The 18,691-nt window shown below is 40.9% G+C and overlaps 1 pseudogene; it reads left to right on the top strand.

Annotated features, from left to right (window-relative positions):
- Positions 1–11,546, top strand: part of LOC149305692 (PHD finger protein 20-like protein 1) — a 30,233-nt pseudogene extending 18,687 nt beyond the window's left edge.
- Positions 11,547–18,691: the final 7,145 nt, after the last annotated feature.

The following is an 18,691-nucleotide window of genomic DNA, read 5'->3' on the forward strand; positions in this document are numbered from 1 at the left end:
AAACTGCTGATTTTTAATGGAATCTCTTCATAGGCGTACAGAGGCCCTCTATCACTCCCATCACTCCTGTGTTTCCAATGGCACGTTGTGTTCGCTGATCCAAGTTTAAGTTTAAAAGGCTAATTGATGGTTAGAAAACCATTTTGCAATTATGTTACAGCTAGAAGTTACCCCCCCCCATAAACAAGAATCCTGCTAATGTTTTAACTGTACACCATAGACCCAACACCCACGGCCTGTATTCAATCTCCTTAGAAGCTCAAAACAATCATGTTTACATGATTATTCACGATATTATTAATCTCTGTATTTTAACTATTTAAGGGGAAAAAAACATACTTAAAGGTTTGTTTATAGACAGAATTTTATTTAAAATTTTAGAGATAAAAACTGTTGCACCCAATGAGTGTACTTAGAAGTTTGTAAATATCTGGTTATTTTGTTGATTTTAGTTAAGCAGGGACTGACCTTTTGGTTCGGAGGAAACCCTGGTTAGTTGACCTAACCTTGCTGCATAAATAGTTAAATGTCTTCTGTGTCTGGTCTCCTGAACGTGACGTTGTAATGTTTCTCCTGTTTTGCTTGTTTAGTACCCGCTGTTGCCTATACGTCTCCAGAGAAGCCTGAACCTCTTGACCTAAGTCACGGCGCGGAACGTCCAGTACCTTTAATCCCAGAACCCTCAGTCCCCGTCGACTGTCCCAGTAAAGAGAAGGAAAACATACAAACGATAACCTATTCTTCCAAAGCCATAGCTGACGGCAGAACGGCTTCAACGTCTGCAGGTAAAAAAAAAAACCATAAGCTGTGGTTTTGCTTTGGTACCCAGTTTGACTCTTGTCTCAGGTCTCACAAATTAAATGTAGTTACTTAATGCTTCCGTAGCAAGGTGAGCGCTGTAAGTGGTCATTTTGTCTTCTTCCAGACAGTAACATTCATTGCGTGAGGGTTGCATCCATTAGGCTGCTGGTTAGCTCGCTGTGGGACTGGCTGCGACTCCTTGGATAAGAAGGTAGCAAGGAGATCTGTCTCCTTCTCATCCTTGAGGCTGTTAAATATTCCAGGATATGAAGTCATCCTCGGGGTATGATGACATCCTCAGTCGCTTCTATAGTACAAGGCCAAAGGAACAGGAGAAATAAGTCATGGGACACCCTCTTTCCTTCCATTAGGCCGCTACAACCCATGTGCTTCTGGCATTGGAGCAGTTTCTTCCCCTGTGATTCCTGTTAGTTTTCAACCATTACGGACTTTATGGTTCCGTCAATTATGGCAAATCGCCCGGATCCTGAAGCAGCAAAACAGCCCCAGACCATCCCGCGAGCAGCACCGCCGTGTGTGACTCTTGGTATGATGTTCTTATTGTGGAATGCTGTGTTGGTTTTATGCCAGATGAAACGGGACCCATGTCTTCCATAAGGTTCTGCTTCTGGCTCATCAGTTCATAGAATATTATCCCAAAAGTGGTATTTGTTTTGCGGCTCTCCCATGGATGCCATTTTTGCGCAGTCTCTTTCTCATCTTAACAGTGACCTGAAGCAAGGCGAGTGAGTTTTTTACAGCTCTTTACATGTTGGTCTGGATTCTTTTGTGACCTCCTGGATGACTCGTCAATTCGCTCTTGGAGGAATTTTGGTTCCCCCTCGGAAGGGTCTCCCCTGTTCCACGTCTTCTCTATTTGTAGATAACTGCGGCTCGCTGGTGCCCCAGAGCCGTAGAAATGTCTCTGTAACCCTTTCCAGACTGATAGATATTAATGACTGTTTCTCGTCTGTTCTTGAATTTCTTTAGATCGCGGTATCATGCTCTGCTTTTTGAGACCTTTTGGCCTGTTTCTACTGAAATTTACCCTGATGATCAATTACATTTGGTTAATTTGTTGACTTATAAACTAAGGGGGCAATATTTTTTTCCAGGTAGGGTTGGATAGTGGGTTTTTTTGGGGGGGGGGGTTCTCTCTACGTTTAAAAAGTTAATTTTGTGTTTTTGTTGTCCTATTTTTTAAAATGAGTTGAAATATTTAAATGTGGCAAGTGTGCAAAAATAGAAGAAATCAGTGCAAATACTTTTTCCACAGCACCATATGACATTTATATATTCTTTACAACAATAGAGAAATAACAAAAGGACGTGAAAGTATGGGACAAGTTCCTCTTTAGGGCCTTATAAATGTGCCCTGCTGTAACACGTCTCGCTGCCAATTCATTAGTTGTGATCCCTTAGCTGAATTTATTTTGATATACATTCAAATATAGTATTTCATGTTGCCCCCCTCCCTCATTTAATATATTATATTATTTTCCTGTGTATTTATTATTATTAATCCCCCCCCCACCCCCATGCAGAGAAAGAAAGTAATGTCCTTACCTGCCGGTTGCTAGGGTGTTCATGGAATTATGAGACGCGCAGCTCCCAGAAATCTTATTGGCTGCTTGGAAACAAATAGCTTAGCAACAAGTGATTGGTGGCCAGATGGTTAACTCGTTATGTGTCTGACAAGTTTACTTTGCTCTTCCAACACCCACAGTTCCATTGGTATTGTAAATGTGCCCATTCTTCCCCTGTAGTGATGTCACTGCTGCCCCCCCCCACATGTTTCATGTGCCAAGAGTGCTTTTAAAGGGTCAACCATATGAAAGCGTATGACGAAAGTCACAAAATTGTTTAGGGCTGTGTTTGTACAGCGCTGCAATCGTTTATTCTTAAACATATCAGACGCAGGGCCTTCATGGAGTAAAATGGGAGGTCTACTAAATAATGACCGGTTTCCCCCACGTAGGTTTATTCATGGTACAGGCTGGCTACGTGATGTCGGTAATAAGGCCTTTATTTTTTGGGGGCAGTTTGTGTGATTTGGGCTAGCTCTGCTAAGCTTTTGATCTTTGCCATCAGATTGAAGTCGGAGCACCCGAGGCTCCAAAGGGACGTTCGAAAGGCATTTCTGACTTCATACACGAAGTCCGTGTGGAAAGGGCTGTGCGGCGATTTCTTAGCGCTGGGGTTCCACTGAACCTCTTTCAGAGCCACGTCGGCCCGCTATCTGTTATTGTGAAAACCCCCATGAAGCCTGGCTAGCCCTATCCTCACGCGTTATCTTGTTGGATCAAACTAGGGAGTGATGGGAGTTGTAGTTTCGCAGCAGATATATTCCGTGTAATGCAAAGATTTCCAAACAAATGGTTATCGAAGGGAAACATAATGTCCTTTTATGATTTGTCGGTGACCGTTTAAAATCATAGCTCTTATTCCAACTGAGCTTCATAGCAAATGGTGAGGAGGGGCGATGACTGCAGTCGGCTGTTGCCTGGATATGCCGGAGCGGAGGAGGAATACAAGCGATCGCTGCGGTGTTCTTATACCAGGCAAAGTGAAAACCATTAGGAGCATGGGGAGTATGTGGGGGGTACCTCGGGCTTCATAGACCCTGCCAATCCAGGCAGTCTTTTGAGTAGCAAGTGCGTCAAAGTATCCCCATGGAGTATTTCTGGAGATCACCCGCCCCAAATCACAGGGCATTGCTTCTTCAGGTACAAATCTGTGTGCTTCTCCAGGACCGAGTTACACCATTAGAAACAAGAAATGATGTAATTCCTAATGTAAATCGTTTGGGTTTCTTTATCTGTTATGTGGATGCTTATGATGAAACAATATTTTTTATTTATTTTTTTCTGGGTCGTATCTGATATTTTTTTGATTTATTTTTTTTTGTGTTCCAAAAAAAAAAAAATGTTTTGAGGGAGTGTGCTGCTTCAACGGTTTTGGATGTGGCAAAAACAAAAATCATACAGATTGATTACTTTTTTTTTTTTTTTTTAATACAAACTAACAATTGATTTAACATTGATTGTATTGAAATAAAAAAATAAAAAAGAACTAGTTATCTTAACACGATTTCCTGTAATGTGTTAATGGCTTCTTTGCCTTCTCGTTACAGCTCCATTGACCCATGCCTTACCCGTGGACATGGCGCTGCCAAACAGCCAGAAGATGGCCAAGGGGAGTAAAAAGAAGAAATCTTCTGTTTCTTTAAGTTCAGAAGGGACAGAGACGTTGCCTCCTGTATTAGGAATAGACAGACTCTCTGATAATGTTCAGGAAAAAATAATACAGAAAGTCAATGAGAAGGACAAGCATTCAGAAGTTGGTAAACTACCTTGCTTTTTTTTTTCCTTTCTCTGCTGTTTGTGACTCCCGACCAGCAGCTGCCGATGGCAGTGTGTTTCTCGCCCAGTCCTAGCAATCTGTATGCTTTCCCAGCTTCTCACATTGGTGCTCGCTTGGCCCAGCTTCCGTTCACTGTTTTGTTGTGCATGCTTTTCATTACGCACCGGCAGGGTGCCATCTCGCATAACAACCCAGCTTCCGGGGGTGGCAGGTAAGTGGAACAGCCTCCCCGCGGAAGTGGTAAAGCCTACAGTGAAGGCATCTAAACACGCGACCAATGACTGATTAAGCTTTGAGTCTTTACAGCAGGAGAAGCGGGTCGAATGGGTCTTATCTGCTGGCAAATTCCATGTTTCTGTGCTGTACCACCCCAACAGGGGCCATGCTGGCTGCACTGGGTGTATTACCCTTCGAAATAAAACTGCTTAGAAGTTGGGTTCTTAGTAAAGTATAAAGTCTAGCATGCCCTTCAGTGTTGTGCTCAACGGGATAATAAAGCCATGTGAGGTAGAGACAAAAAATAAGTCTGGGGGAGGTGGTAAGAGTGGCATATGGGGGATATAAGGGATTTCTGGAGGCAGAGTGGCATATAGGGGGTTAAAAGGCATATCAGAGAGGCGGGGTGGTGTATAGGAGGGTATAAGGTATATCTGGGGGGCAGATGTGCATAACTGGGGGCAAGATGGAAATCAAAACAAAAATAAGTTTGTCAATCATAGTTTTTATTAAATATAAAAAAATTGTTTACATGTGAATTCATATTTACTGATAAACCTTTTTTCCTATAGAGTATTCTTATATTCAGGCTTTTTCTTTTTTTCCTAAATTAATGTTCACATTTTGGGGGGGGTCGTCTTATAATCGAGCACATGTGGTATTAACAGTAGCTGGTGTAGTGTTTGGGAGCCATGATATCTCTGTGCTAAAAGATTTACTGTTTCTTTTTTATTGTTCTTTATAATTAACAGGAGTTGTAAAACCAGAAAAGAAAATAAAGGAAGAGAAAACATCATCTTTGGGTATGGAAAGAAATTCCTGAGAAGTGGAGTTCACTTTTTGTGTTGTGGTGGGGTTTTTTTGGGGGGGGTGTTTAGGCAAGTGTCTTTGGGAAGCGCAAGTATATTTATCCCCCCTAACACCTGATTGCTGTACTAGAATTAACCGCAAGGCAACGTGGCATACATTCTAAGGTCACTCTAGGAACACTACCTATGTTGTAAAGTAAACCATATTGTAATGTCTTTATCTGGCGCTAAGACTTTATTAAATAAGAATAGCTACTTTTATTTTTACTGGGAGCAAAAATGAAAGCGTCCGATTTATTCCTAGGGAAGAAGAAAGAACGGGATAAAGATCGAAAAGAGAAAGACCACTCCAAAGCCAAGCAAAAAAAGAAGAAGAAGAAAAAAAAGAAGAGCAGACAGCATGGTAATGTTTTCATAAGTTGTTGGCTTTCTCGTACGTGTCTGGCTTGAGAATAGAGCAGAATGTTATTTGTATCGACCCTCAATTTTCTTGGTTCGTATAGCACCATCATATTCGTCAGTGCTGTGCAATGGGTAACTGGGACACAACAATTTGGACCAACAGAAATAAAATAGAGGGCCCAATGTGGCCCATTTCCTTCTCTGTGCTCAGATGAGCTTAAAGAGTTCCATTTCTAAGTGCTGTGAGCTCCATGCAATAACAGACCAAAGTAATACCTTCTCCAGTCTTTCACGGCTTACTAAATCTCCCCATTCACTTAATCAGACTCTATCAGTAAATTTTGTACCCACCGATAGAACTTTAAAAATACCTGCAACGTTGCAAGAACATACAAAACGCTGTAAAAATAAAAAATCATAAAAAAAAAAAAATTATCGAAAGTGTGCATATATATATATATAATTTGTGTATAACAGACAACCCAGGGTATTTCATTAGATGCGCTCTGGTAGAAATTTGCACACATGTTCATAGCCTTAAAGGGACTCTCAGGTCATCACATGATCTTTAACACACATGATAGCTGTGTGTAACCGGATAACATGAACATTTCAAGGGACCAAACACGTAGGGGGGTTCTGCGCAAGCGCTCCATATGCATTTGTCCTTTTCCGCACCCCTTAGCTAAATGCCTTGCAGGAGATGTGTCTGGCCGAGTGCTTCTCCCTGCATCCAATACTCCCCTCCGGTCAGCTTGGTAGCATGGATTAAATGCTAAAGGGTTAATCCACCAAAATAAATAATGCAGGGATGATCTTTTTTGATTAACTTTTGCAAATATCCTTTCTTTATGTGGCTTGTAGACTATTCAGATTACGAAGACAGCTCATTGGACTTTCTGGATCATGGGACCTCTCCGTCGACGCGGTCGTCCTCTGGCGCTTTATCTCTGCGGAATCCGCTAACTGTAAAAAATAGCTCGTTTCAATTCCCCTGCGCCATCCTGTCCATCGATTTGACTGGAGAAAGTAAGTGTGATTCTACGTCTTTTTTCTACACTAAGAATATACCAACCAGTTTATTCACTAAAGCAGCGGGAGCTTCCTTGGCTTCATTAAGCATTACCCAATTCAAGAAATCTCCCCATATTTACTATGCGTTAAACAGGACGAGCTCAGCCCTACTTAAAGGTGTCATGTCGCCTCTTTACATAAGGCTTTAAGCTCTGGATTTGTCTCGAGTCGTCCGTTTGGTTTGAGGACACAAGACGGCTCCTGATGGACTCGCCCTTCTAGAGCTTTACAAGTCGCAGGGTTTACGGGTGGACTTCTCAGATGTTGTTGTGATGAATGAATTGTGTTTAGTAAACCTGTCCCTCTATAACGTGCGTTAGTTGTGGGACGTAAGTAACCATGGCAACACAGTGGGAGCTGTATTTGCCAGTTTAAGAGCTTTAGTGATCAGAAGGGAACATGATGGGTGAGTAAAAGGCAGGTTTCTCTAACCTATTACTGTTCCTGATTTGTCTAGATCTTTCCGACATGGAGTTTCTAGGCGACTCTTCAACCGAAAGTTTGATCCTTAGCGGCGATGAGTACCATCAGGACTTTGATTCGATTAATTTTGGCGACTCTCAGGATGAGGAAGAAGCCATCAATGAAATTGTGAGATGTATTTGTGAAATGGATGAGGAGAATGGTTTCATGATTCAGGTGAGGGACACGAGTTTGGGTTTTGAATGTTCATTCTCTCTTGTAGTAATATAAGTACTAATGCATCATATTGTTGATGTCACACAAAGTTTTATATTTGGTTTTGGGGTTTTTTTTATTGTTCCCTGAAGAATTCTCTTCAGAATGTAGCCCAGAAACTATCTTTGTGTATCAATATATGATGCTTTAAAGGGGAATGTCTGCATTTGTTTATTGGTAGTTTTCAAAAATGTTCTGGAGCTTTAGTTTTTGCCCAATAATATGATGTTTTCAGGCAGCTGCGTAGTAGCCATTTGTATGAGTTATCTGATCCTCAATCTACTAGACAAACACCCCGACTCCTTATCATACTGCCTGTGGGAAACAATAGAATGACTCAGTCTTAATCCCAGATGGACTAATGAAAGTCTATGAAGGAATGGACTTCATTAGCATTGCCGTAAAACATCAGCTCAGTGTGGTGTTTGAGCCGGGAAAGTCACCCAAAATATCACATGACTGACAACGATGGCGGCCTCCAGGTCTGCAGATAAAGGGAGTTTATTGGAACAAAATGAGATAAAACCAGGTTTTGTCAATGTGTTTTCCATCTTTTCGCTTCCATGGTGTATACTGATGCTGAATTCTGTGGTATTTCAGTGTGAAGAGTGTCTGTGCTGGCAACACAGTGCGTGTATGGGCCTTGTGGAAGACAGTATCCCCGAGCAGTATATCTGCTATGTCTGCAGCAACCCACCAGGTGAGCACAGACTGCAGAATGAAGCTGCGTTATGTGTACTTACCATGAGCAGGTATCTTAAAGGTCCTCTTAGTGCTTAAACTCTTGTCTTTCTGGCAAGAGAATGACAGGACTTTCATTAGGGGGCTGAGGCTGATATGTTAATTGGCAGATCTGTAAAATACAATGTTAAAATTGCAAAATAAGTGAATTAAAGGGACAGCCGTCATGTTTTTTTAGAAATCAATGACACAAAGTGTTAAGATGTCATACCTTGCAACACAGAAGGTGGTGCGCTATGATATACCGTATTCCCCCATGTATAAGATGCTCCCATGTATAAGACGCCCCAAATTTGTATTGCATAAAGTTATTGTACTGGCTGCCTGGGCATGATATGAGTGTGATTGGTGTTGGCAATTACACTCCTATCATGCTCAAGTAATCAGTACATGCCGCAACCTGGGCGTGATAGGAGGGTGATCCTATCCCAGAAACAATCGAGAGCTTCCAATAAAGGTTCATGAACAGAACGCTCCTATCATGCCCAGAGTCCAGCATGTACTGGCTGCCTGAGCATGACAGGAGTGTGATTGCTAACAATTGCTAGCAGCTAACATCAATCACACTCATATCATGCCCAGGCAGCCAGTACATGCACATCACTTTCAGCCTCCCTGTGCCCTGCCCCCCCACTACTTACACATCCATTCTATATCACACACACATATTAATTTACTCATGGGGAAATACGGTATATATATTTTTAATGAGAATGGAACACAGAGCTGGCCAATATCTGGCACACTAGCTGCAAACCGGTAAGCACTATGGGTGATGTAGTCCAAACCGGATTTCAAAGTGTGTGTAAGCATCCGTTTTTACTCACACTTCCCAGTGTTTAAATCAAATCCACGAGACCTTCATTAATTCCATTTATTGTGTAATAACTCCATGCTAAGTTTGGGGAAATAGTATAGAAGTAGGCATCTCGAGCCTTAGCTCTTACTCATGAATGAATGAAGGAGGACTCTTGGAATGGATTTAAACCCTGGCACGTGTGATTCTGGTCATCTGAGGTTTTCCTCAGCTTTAGTTCGTTTTCCGGCTTGGAACGGATGCCGACCTCTCACACTACAATTGGGAAGGGTTCGCCCAGCCAGTTTATTTTACTTATTACACCAGGGTCTGCTCCATTGTTGTTAATGTACTGGTTTACCTTTTACAGGTCAGAGGTGGAGCGCAAAGTACAGATATGATAAAGATTGGTTTAATAAGGGCCACTTGTGTGGTCTGTCCTTTATAAACGAAAACTACTCTTATATTAACGCCAAAAAGATTGTATCCACTCACCATCTACTAGCCGATGTGTACGGGGTGATGGAAATTCTGCACGGACTTCAGCTCAAGATCGGCATTTTAAAGTAAGCCGTTATTTCCAGTTAGTAATTTATTTACTAAAGTGTGCGTTAAAAAAAATCTGAATGCTTGATAAGCTAAGAGATGCTTTAGGGGGGATGCTTCTTGTTTCAGATCTTTTAAATAGCTATATAGACCTTTACTATTTCAGCTTAGCCATACTATTTATTTTGCTTACACAGCACTTGATTATAATACAATTATGACGGTCCACCAACTGATTATGGACAGACATGTGAACCCCATGAGTTCCTACTTACACCTTTTTATTTATTTTTAATGCTGTTTTTCTGCAATTTGAAGGAACAAAGACCACGCAGACCTTCCTCTGTGGGCGCGTTCAGGGATGCCAAAAGAAGTGGACAAGCGAGCACTGCCTTCGGGCGACTCTGTGAATCCATCCGAGAGACCATGTGTGAAAACCAAAGCTCCTCCTAATGTCCCTGGTAAGACAGAAGACACGTACATAACAAGTGAGCACAGTTACCAGAAACCCCAGGCCTACGAAAGCGGATGCAGGTTGTTAAACAACGCCGCCGTCTCAGACGACGACGATGGCATGTGCGTCGAGACTGGGAAACATGAACCACAGACGGTCAGTAGGAAAAGCGCATTGGATCCAGCAAGCATGGTTCGGAGGAACGAGCAGGTGAGCCGAATTACTGTATGGCTTCATTATTACTGTACAAAGCAACTAGTTAGTGGACAGAGTAGACTTCATCCCTTCAAACCTTCATTTCCAGTGTCATACTTCATTTTTATATAAAGTGTATGAATAAGGACTAATGATTTCTGTTCTTGTACAGTAAAGTACATGGCATGCACTCAGCTATACCTTAAATATATTGAAGGAGCATCTCAAATGTCTAGAATATAGGTGAAATACCAATGTTCAAGTACGTTTTTTGTGTTGGAAAACATAAGACAGCTATCATCGGGTTTCTGTGATACTTCTAATCTGTTAGACAAAGATTTCTTAACGAACTGGACTCCTCAGAGATTTTCAGGATGCCTACAAGTGACATATATTTTCACTTTTTTTAAGAAAAGCTTAAGTGATTGGTGGCTTACGATAGAACTTTAAATGATTTTCTGTCCATAAGTTCTCCTTGTATTATGCCTAACACTGCCCTTGTACTTTTTTTATTATATATTTTGTCTTTTGTCTTAGAATCCAGTGGAAGAGAATCCAATCCACGAGAAAATTGGGACAGAAGAGCAGATGGAGCCTCATCTACAATGGCAGCTAAATCTCCTGACCCACGTAGAGAATGTCCAAAACGAAGTGACCAGCAGGATGGACCTCATCGAAAAGGAAGTCGATGGTACGGCAACATTATCCAATCATGTAACCTGTTGTTGGGTTCCGAAAACTCTTGACGCCAGCAGAAGCTGTTTCAGTGCTCTTACTTTACAATTTCATTATTATTATTATCTTTTATTTATATAGCGCCAACAATGTATGCAGCGCTTCTTACAATACATATATTCAAGGGGTATGACGAGACGAGAATTGACAGACTAAGACAAACCGATACATTAGGTGGAGAGAGCCCTGCTCGCAAGCTTACAATGTGCCAATATCAATTTTGTTACCTCCTACTAAAATACTGCAGGTTCAGGACACAAGAAAGTAACTCAAATTGGGTTTTCTTTTTAATCTTATTATTTTTTTACCCTTATTTGAAGGAAAATTGAGACATTTGTAACAGAGTGTAATTAAAGCTACGATACGCACTGGTGAGATCAGAAGAGACCAAAAAGTGGGTAACATGTAAATCTATATTTAAGGTTTTACCGACTTATTCTATTTTGCCACACAGACCTAAGGGACCTATACGCTTGATGATTAATTATTGGCTTCCTTAGTCCCACGTTATTGTAAATCTGTTCATTTTATTGAAATATTATATATATTTTTTTTTCTTCTAATATTTTTTTTTTTATTTGTCTCTTCCCAAGTCCTAGAGAGCTGGCTGGATTTCACAGGAGAACTGGAGCCCCCAGACCCCCTTGCGCGATTGCCCCAACTTAAGAGACGGATCAAACAGCTTTTAGTGGACATGGGCAAAGTGCAGCAAATAGCTACCCTGTGCTCCGTATGACAAAAAAGAAGACTGGCAGCAATATTTTGTTACTTAGGATGCAAAGAAAAGAACATATGTACAGGTTTTATGTGTATATATATATATATATATATATATAATATATATATTATTAGCATTGATCCTTTGAAAGGATTATTAATAAATCCTTCAAACCATTGAAGAGAATATGAGGCTCTGTTACTTGGTGAAGCCAGGTTTAGTAGATCGTGACCTTTTAGCTGGTAGAAGTACACACGCTCCTGACAGAAGACAGCCGCGATTCCTGAAGCAACTCCCTAAACACATCTACTGACGCTGATACTCTCTCCAGAACACACCAGCTTCCCTTTGTAACAAACCATATGCTAATGAAACCATATTAAAGCGACACTGCAGAGAAACCCTGTTAATGTTTCTAGAATTCTTTTTCAACCAATAAAAATAAGTACGTTTTATAAAACAGAAAGAGGTGACATTAATTATATTCTGATTACCAGCTTTTTAAAAAAGCCGGGCAACACAAGGTATTTTTTTTTTTTCTTTTTTCATTCAATTGATGCAACAAAAAAAAGTGTTCTCCGTATTCCTGAAGTCGGCTTATTCCTGAGTATTTTACCTGCAAGCACCAAAAAATGCATATTGTCTCTACTGCACAAAAGGACACAAACTTAAAGAAATATATAAATATTGTAGACTCGATGCAGCTGAAATAAAACTGCTATATTTTAATATGGAGGCATGTGGTATAGAAAATAAATGTGCCAAATGGACTACTGTAGGCAACCGAAATATCCCCTGCTACGGTGCTTTCAGTGCACCCAAAATACTGGCTGATCTTTAAAAATATATATATATATATTTTTGTTTTTATAGCCACTTTGCAGTGTTTAAATAGATGTGTGTGTATATATGTGTTTGTTAATTTGCCCACAGTAATTCAGCACGGATCCTCACTTTTCATGTGCGCATGTAGCAACCTCAGCAGGTATGAGGAAGACGGACATTCTAACCGTGCAACCACTAACCTTTTAGCCATGAAAATAGAGTTTTGATTGTTTATTGATTTTTTTTTTTGTACTTTTCCTTGTAATTTCCCTATTGGTATATAATTATCTCAAATAAACTGTCAATAACCAAAGGCACGGCATTGAAATGCAAAAAAAGAAATGGTGCTGGTTTAACACGTACACTCTAATTGTAAAATAATTAGAAATTGGGGGGGGGGTAGGCATGTTTTCAAAAGACAATTCCTGAAATTTGTATTTTGAATAAAGTAACCTATAACATACAGTTACATATATTGGAAAACAAAAGCTTTTTTTGTTTTAACCCCTTAATGACAGCCCCATTGTTTTCAATGGGTTTAGGAACCGCCCATTGTCCTTAAGGGGTTAACCTTCCCCAAAACATTAAATATTCAGTGTGTGCCTCTTTGTTACATAATTTTTTTTAATTTTTATTTTATTTTTACATATATACAGTATTTGTTCACTTTTTTTTTTTAGTTTTTTTTTGGAGGGGTGGGATTTCCACTATTTTATTTATCGATGCCTTGCAGCAAAAACTTAGTTTTATTCTTTGGAGTTTTACGATCTAACAAAATAATTAACACCAGTACGTGTATAAAACATGATGATTTATTCTTTGTTTCAACTATTCTGCAACCTACGGTCAGAAATGAAGTGCCAAGAATTTTTAAAGTGTTGTTTTTTAAGACATTTGGTAAAATTCAAAGAATTATTAACATTCGGGTTTTTGTTTTGGATCACGCTTTTACTTATCTGCTTAAATAACATTTTTTGTTGGCTTCATTTAAACTTCCACATTTTAGGAAGGAGGTTTTATTTCCAGACCCAAATAATAAAAGTATTTGCAAAGTTGGCTACTTTGTATATAAAATGCGCGCCTATGAATATTTGAAATAAAGTATTGAAAATCTAGTCTTTATTAAGGCATCTTAATCCCAGCCAGAACTGAATATCTGAAAATGTTTCATGAAAAGTATATATATATATTTTATTTTTTTTCTTCTTGGCTACCAGACTTCAATGCTTTAATAATATTAATAAAAATATATTTTTTTCCCCACAGGATGTTTTATTCTAAAACCTAAAAAAACACCAATATTCAACTCAAGTGTATTCATCTTGTGTTCATGTTTTCTGTGTTCCTAAACCCCGCATCCATAAAAAAAAAAAAGTGTTTCATGACCTTGGCCACTTTATTTAGACGATAGCCAGGAATGTAAATTTCGCATTAAGTGCAGGGCCCTTGTACATTCAAGTGTGTGTAAATTTGATCTTACACTGTTGTGTATATATATGATACTGTATGTAAAATGGTTTTATTAAAACTATTATTGCTACAGCCTTCATCTGTATTATTGTCTTCAACCCCGACATATCACATTTATTCTTTCAAATTATTTTAGCAGATTCAGCATTTTAATTTTTTAATTTCATTTACTACTTGATTCTTGTATTTACCTTGGAACAGTTGCTTTGATGTTACCAGATCTCGTGCTGCTAAGGTGGGGGGGATTGGCTTCTTTAGAAGACATCAGTTACTCACCTAATGATTGTGTGGGGGTTATAAGCTACCTACTCGTTACTCCCTGCTTGCAAACGGTGGTCCAGTCTCTGTAAGTGATTAGTTGTTATCAGGAATTACAGATTTTTACTGATTGTGAGCCAAAATGAGCAGTCCTCGGCAGATCAGAGTAGTGTGAGTTTGTGTGTATGTGTCCTACTTTAGGTATTAAACACTCATACAGTATTGTACCATGGGCTTAATTTCATTTGGCTCCGATAATGGATCTATCTGAAGGCCGCCATTGTTGTCAGTCTTGTGGTATTTTGGGTAATTTCTCATACACCACACTGAGCTGATTGCTTTATGGCGTTGCTGATGAAGTCCCAGGCTTCCATTAGTAAGAGGGTCCCTCTGGTCAGATACAAGATTGAGACAATTCCATTATTTAACCCAAGGCCATAGGAGGATGTCTTAAATGAACAATCCCAAATTTTGGCTGCCACTAATCCCATTTATGGTACTTTACTAGGATCTCAGCGCCTGCGCAGGCAGTGGATTGGAAAACTCATTTTCTAATCCCGATAACTAAAGCATATCTGCATTAATTTACATGCAGTAAGCTGCGTTGGAGCCCATGCGCAATGAACTCCAATATGCAGCTTGGGGGGGCTATTCTATCCATTAAATTGAATTTGTTGCGTAGATTGGACTAAGATCACAGAAACAAAAAGTAGCCATCTAACCACTGGAGCAGCATAACTTGCTGCTCCATCTCAGGAGCGTGCTCAGTGCCGCGTATAGGACCCAATGGAGGCTGCGGCAGGTAAGCAAAGACCTCTGTAGGCCGGTTGCGAGGGAGATCTCCTCAGCCCGCGGGGGACCGGGGAGCCCGACCACCCAATGGGGCGATCTCTCGATGCTTTGTGGCAGAAGTACAGCAGTCTCTGGCCCTAACGCCCCGAAGCCAGCTCCCTTCGACGGATCTGTGACGGTCCGTTCATTAGTTGTTACAGCTTCGAGTGGGCTCGTGACATTTTCACAGACACTTAAAAGTTCATTTCGCTTGATTAGTCGGCTCAAGGCATCGCCCCGTGAACACCCACGTCACAAAATGAGTTTGCAGTTTTGTGTGCAGCCTGTTTCAGGTATAAAAGGCGAGGATCTGGACCGGTGCACCTAGACGGTCATCGCCCCGCGTTAAAGGATGGGGATTCTCGCCAGACCCGAGACGATGCTGTCGGTGTACGGCGTGCTCTTCATCATGGGAACGGCTTCCGCTGTGACATCTGGTGAGTCTTTGGAACTGAATAATGAAAACGTTCAATCCGAATAAATCAGGCAAGAGGTCTATTTACCGAAGGGGAACTGATGACCTCACAGCATATGTGATAATGTAAAACTAAATGAATATATCGAATCACTCATAGCTTTTGCTTGTTGGTCAGTCGGTTCACCTTATGAAAACAGTGGCAGCCTGTGGCCAGGCCAGCATGATCTTATACGTCTGTCCTGAAGTTCTCATCCTTCTCCTCATCCCATTTCGCAAAGGCTGCCTCAACCAATCAAAAACAACACACAACTTTACATCATAGCAGCGATAACGCATAGAAACAGAATCAGCCCCGTTGGGACCCATCTAGTCGCCCGTTTCTCCTGCTGTAAAGACTGAAACCTTAATCAGTCGTTGGTCTCGTCTTAGATTCAGGAAAATATGCCTATCCCATGCGTGTTTAAATTCCCTCACTGTAGTAGCCACTTCTGCTGGGAGGCTGTTCCACTTATCTAATACTCAGTAACATACTTCTTCCTTTCATTCCATCTAAACCTCCGACCCTCTACTTTTAGAATTATGTTCTAACATTTCACCTCCTTTGAAATAAACATCCCTCCCGTACTTTGTTAAATCCCTTTATGTATTTAAATGTTTCTATCGCATCCCCTCTCTGTCTTGTCTCCCCCACACTAATGCTCTCCACTTCTCTAAACGTACCCTTAAAAGCATAATACTTCCCACCGTATTCCCTTCCCCAAAATAATTTAAATAATGCCAGATTTGGGTTTATTCATACTCATGTATGTATACTTGGGAACTCTAAGGGTTTGTCCCAGAGTCTCAGGGTTTTTGCCCCAATCTTAGAGTGAAGGTGCAGATGTGATCATAAATAAGACCACCTATCGGTACTTGAATGCAGGTGAATCTTTAAACCATGGTATTAGAGCCATTTGGGTAACACATTTGGCGAGTCACTGCATAGAATCTTCACATTGAGCTATTAAAGGGTTAATAAGTCTCAGGGGACACTGATTTAGAAAGTCGCCAGCGGCCAAAAGTGGATCTCTAATTAGGTGAATCTAGCCCACCGTACATCTGTCCATGGATGTATATAGCGCTCCCATAATACAGGATGCACAGAAGGACTCCTGTTGTTTGCATATCTGTAAATACTCTTGATATTTTCACCGTTCCCTTTTTTTTTTCAATAATGAAATTTTGTTTTAGTTCTCTTCGTGACGAAAACATTTATTTCTACCTAACGTTACATCTCAATTCTGCCACTAGATGGTAGAAAATGTATTGCTTTAAACAATGCTGCTCAGTGCAGAACATGTGATTGTAATATTATATATATATATATATATATATAATATTTAACAGTATATAAATACACAATGACACAAAGGTTTGGGGTCACTTAGAAATTTCCTTGTTTTGGAAAGAAAAGCAAATTCTGTCCAATAAAATAACATAAAATGGATCAGAAATCCAGCGCAGACGGGGTTAATGTGGTAAATGACTATTGTAGCTGGAAACGGCTGATTTTTAGTGGAATCTCTTCATAGGTGTACAGAGGCCTTTATCACTCCCATCACTCCTGTGTTCCAATGGCCCTTTATCACTCCCATCACTCCTGTGTTTCAATGGCACGTTGCGTTCGCTGATCCAAGTTTAAGTTTAAAAGGCTAATTGATGGCTAGAAAACCCTTTTGCGATTATGTTACAGCCAGAAATGTCCTCCAGTGAATTCTCTGAGTTACGGGCAAAAATCTCTAGGTTGCGGGAGCGGTGATTAGATACAATGACCTTCCACCCCCATACAAATATAAAGTGCTTGTAGCTAGCCCCGCCCACAACATTATTGACTCCACCCACTGAAGAAAGAGGAGAGAGACCCGGAGACTCCGGGTCAAACCAAGAGAGTTCCCAGGTATGCCTGGAGGTGACTTTTCTTCTTATCATGGCTTATCCGCTCTTGGCCTTCACCTCTCATGTTTGCAGTTTAAACCTCTAATATATCAGAAATATTTTAGAATGGAGTAACGATGTCACAAAATAAAGAAAAAAAAAATAGCACAAAAGTATCTTTTTCTGGAGATGCGTGCACGCTGTCATTATGGTAGGAAGTCCATCTTTAGCTTTGACCTCTTGAACATTAAATTCTAGGCCTGGAGAAAACCCACATCTGCCATTTCCATTTTCAGTTCACCGCACCGTCAAGAAAAATGTACAGTTTTAGTTCAAGTCACAGATATGTTTTTTTTTACATAAAGTGAAAGAAGGGCAGAGAGGTAACAGTAACCGCGCATGCATGTACTGTACTCATCCGAATATGGGTTATTATAAGCCACACGGATATATTTAGATGCACTTGGTCTAAATTACATGCCTCCCAACTTCTACCCCTGGCGAATCCGGACACGGGGGAGGGCTTGGGGGCTAGAATGTCACCAGAAAAAGAAAAAGAGACCGTGGGATTGGGGCCCTAAATCTACCTGTCCGGCTGAGCTCTACCCGAGAAGGGGGAAAGATGTATAAAGTTGCAAAATCGGATGAGCATCATGGGAGTTGTAATCCTAAAACACTACAACAGCTACCTGTGTAAGTGTCCTCTGCGTTAGAGTCTCACAGTGGAACTGCCGCTTTAACTATAACGGAATTAATTTATTAAAATAACCCAGCTGTTTATAAGCATACCTGGGAACATTCAGGCTCCGCCTACGCAGAGCCTTCCCTTTTCGCGATGCAGGTAGGCAGTACCGCTGACATTGTGGGCGGCCCCACTGATATTGTGGACGGCCCCACTGACGTCGGCCCCACTGATGTTGCGTGTGGGAGGAGAAGTAGGCGGTTTCTCAGTGATGACCCGGAGACCCCGAGAAGTGGTGCTTCACTTGGAGCCTCCTGGGCGAAACCCGAAGGGTTCCCGGGAATATTTATAGGCGTTCCCCTTTCTCATTCGATGTGATTGGTTTAGCAATATTAGGTTTAAATGTTACTCCTGCCTTGTGGGCCGCTGGCTAACAGCACCCCATACTGGAGCAGTAGATTAGGCCCTACAGTATGCGGGGGCCGGCTGGATATAGCAAAGCCACCTGCGCCGTGGGCATTAAAATGTAATGTGCACTTACACAATTTGGCGGCCGCTGGCCTTAAAGTGCCAGGGCCACTTAGTCATTCCCAGTCCGGCCCTGAATTCATCCCTAAACTGAACTGGATTAACAGACTGACGGAATCAACTGGGTGTCTGCCACATCCTCTATTATGTATCACAGATCTGTGCGGAGTCCCAGGACCCGACGATTGCTTTTATCTCTGATTACATTAATAAGAATATATGTTTCCTACAGAATAC

This window comes from Sceloporus occidentalis, unplaced genomic scaffold (assembly GCF_023333645.1).
Source record: "Sceloporus occidentalis isolate IW3139 unplaced genomic scaffold, rSceOcc1.0.p SCAF_11, whole genome shotgun sequence".
NCBI classification, from domain to species: domain Eukaryota; kingdom Metazoa; phylum Chordata; class Lepidosauria; order Squamata; family Phrynosomatidae; genus Sceloporus; species Sceloporus occidentalis.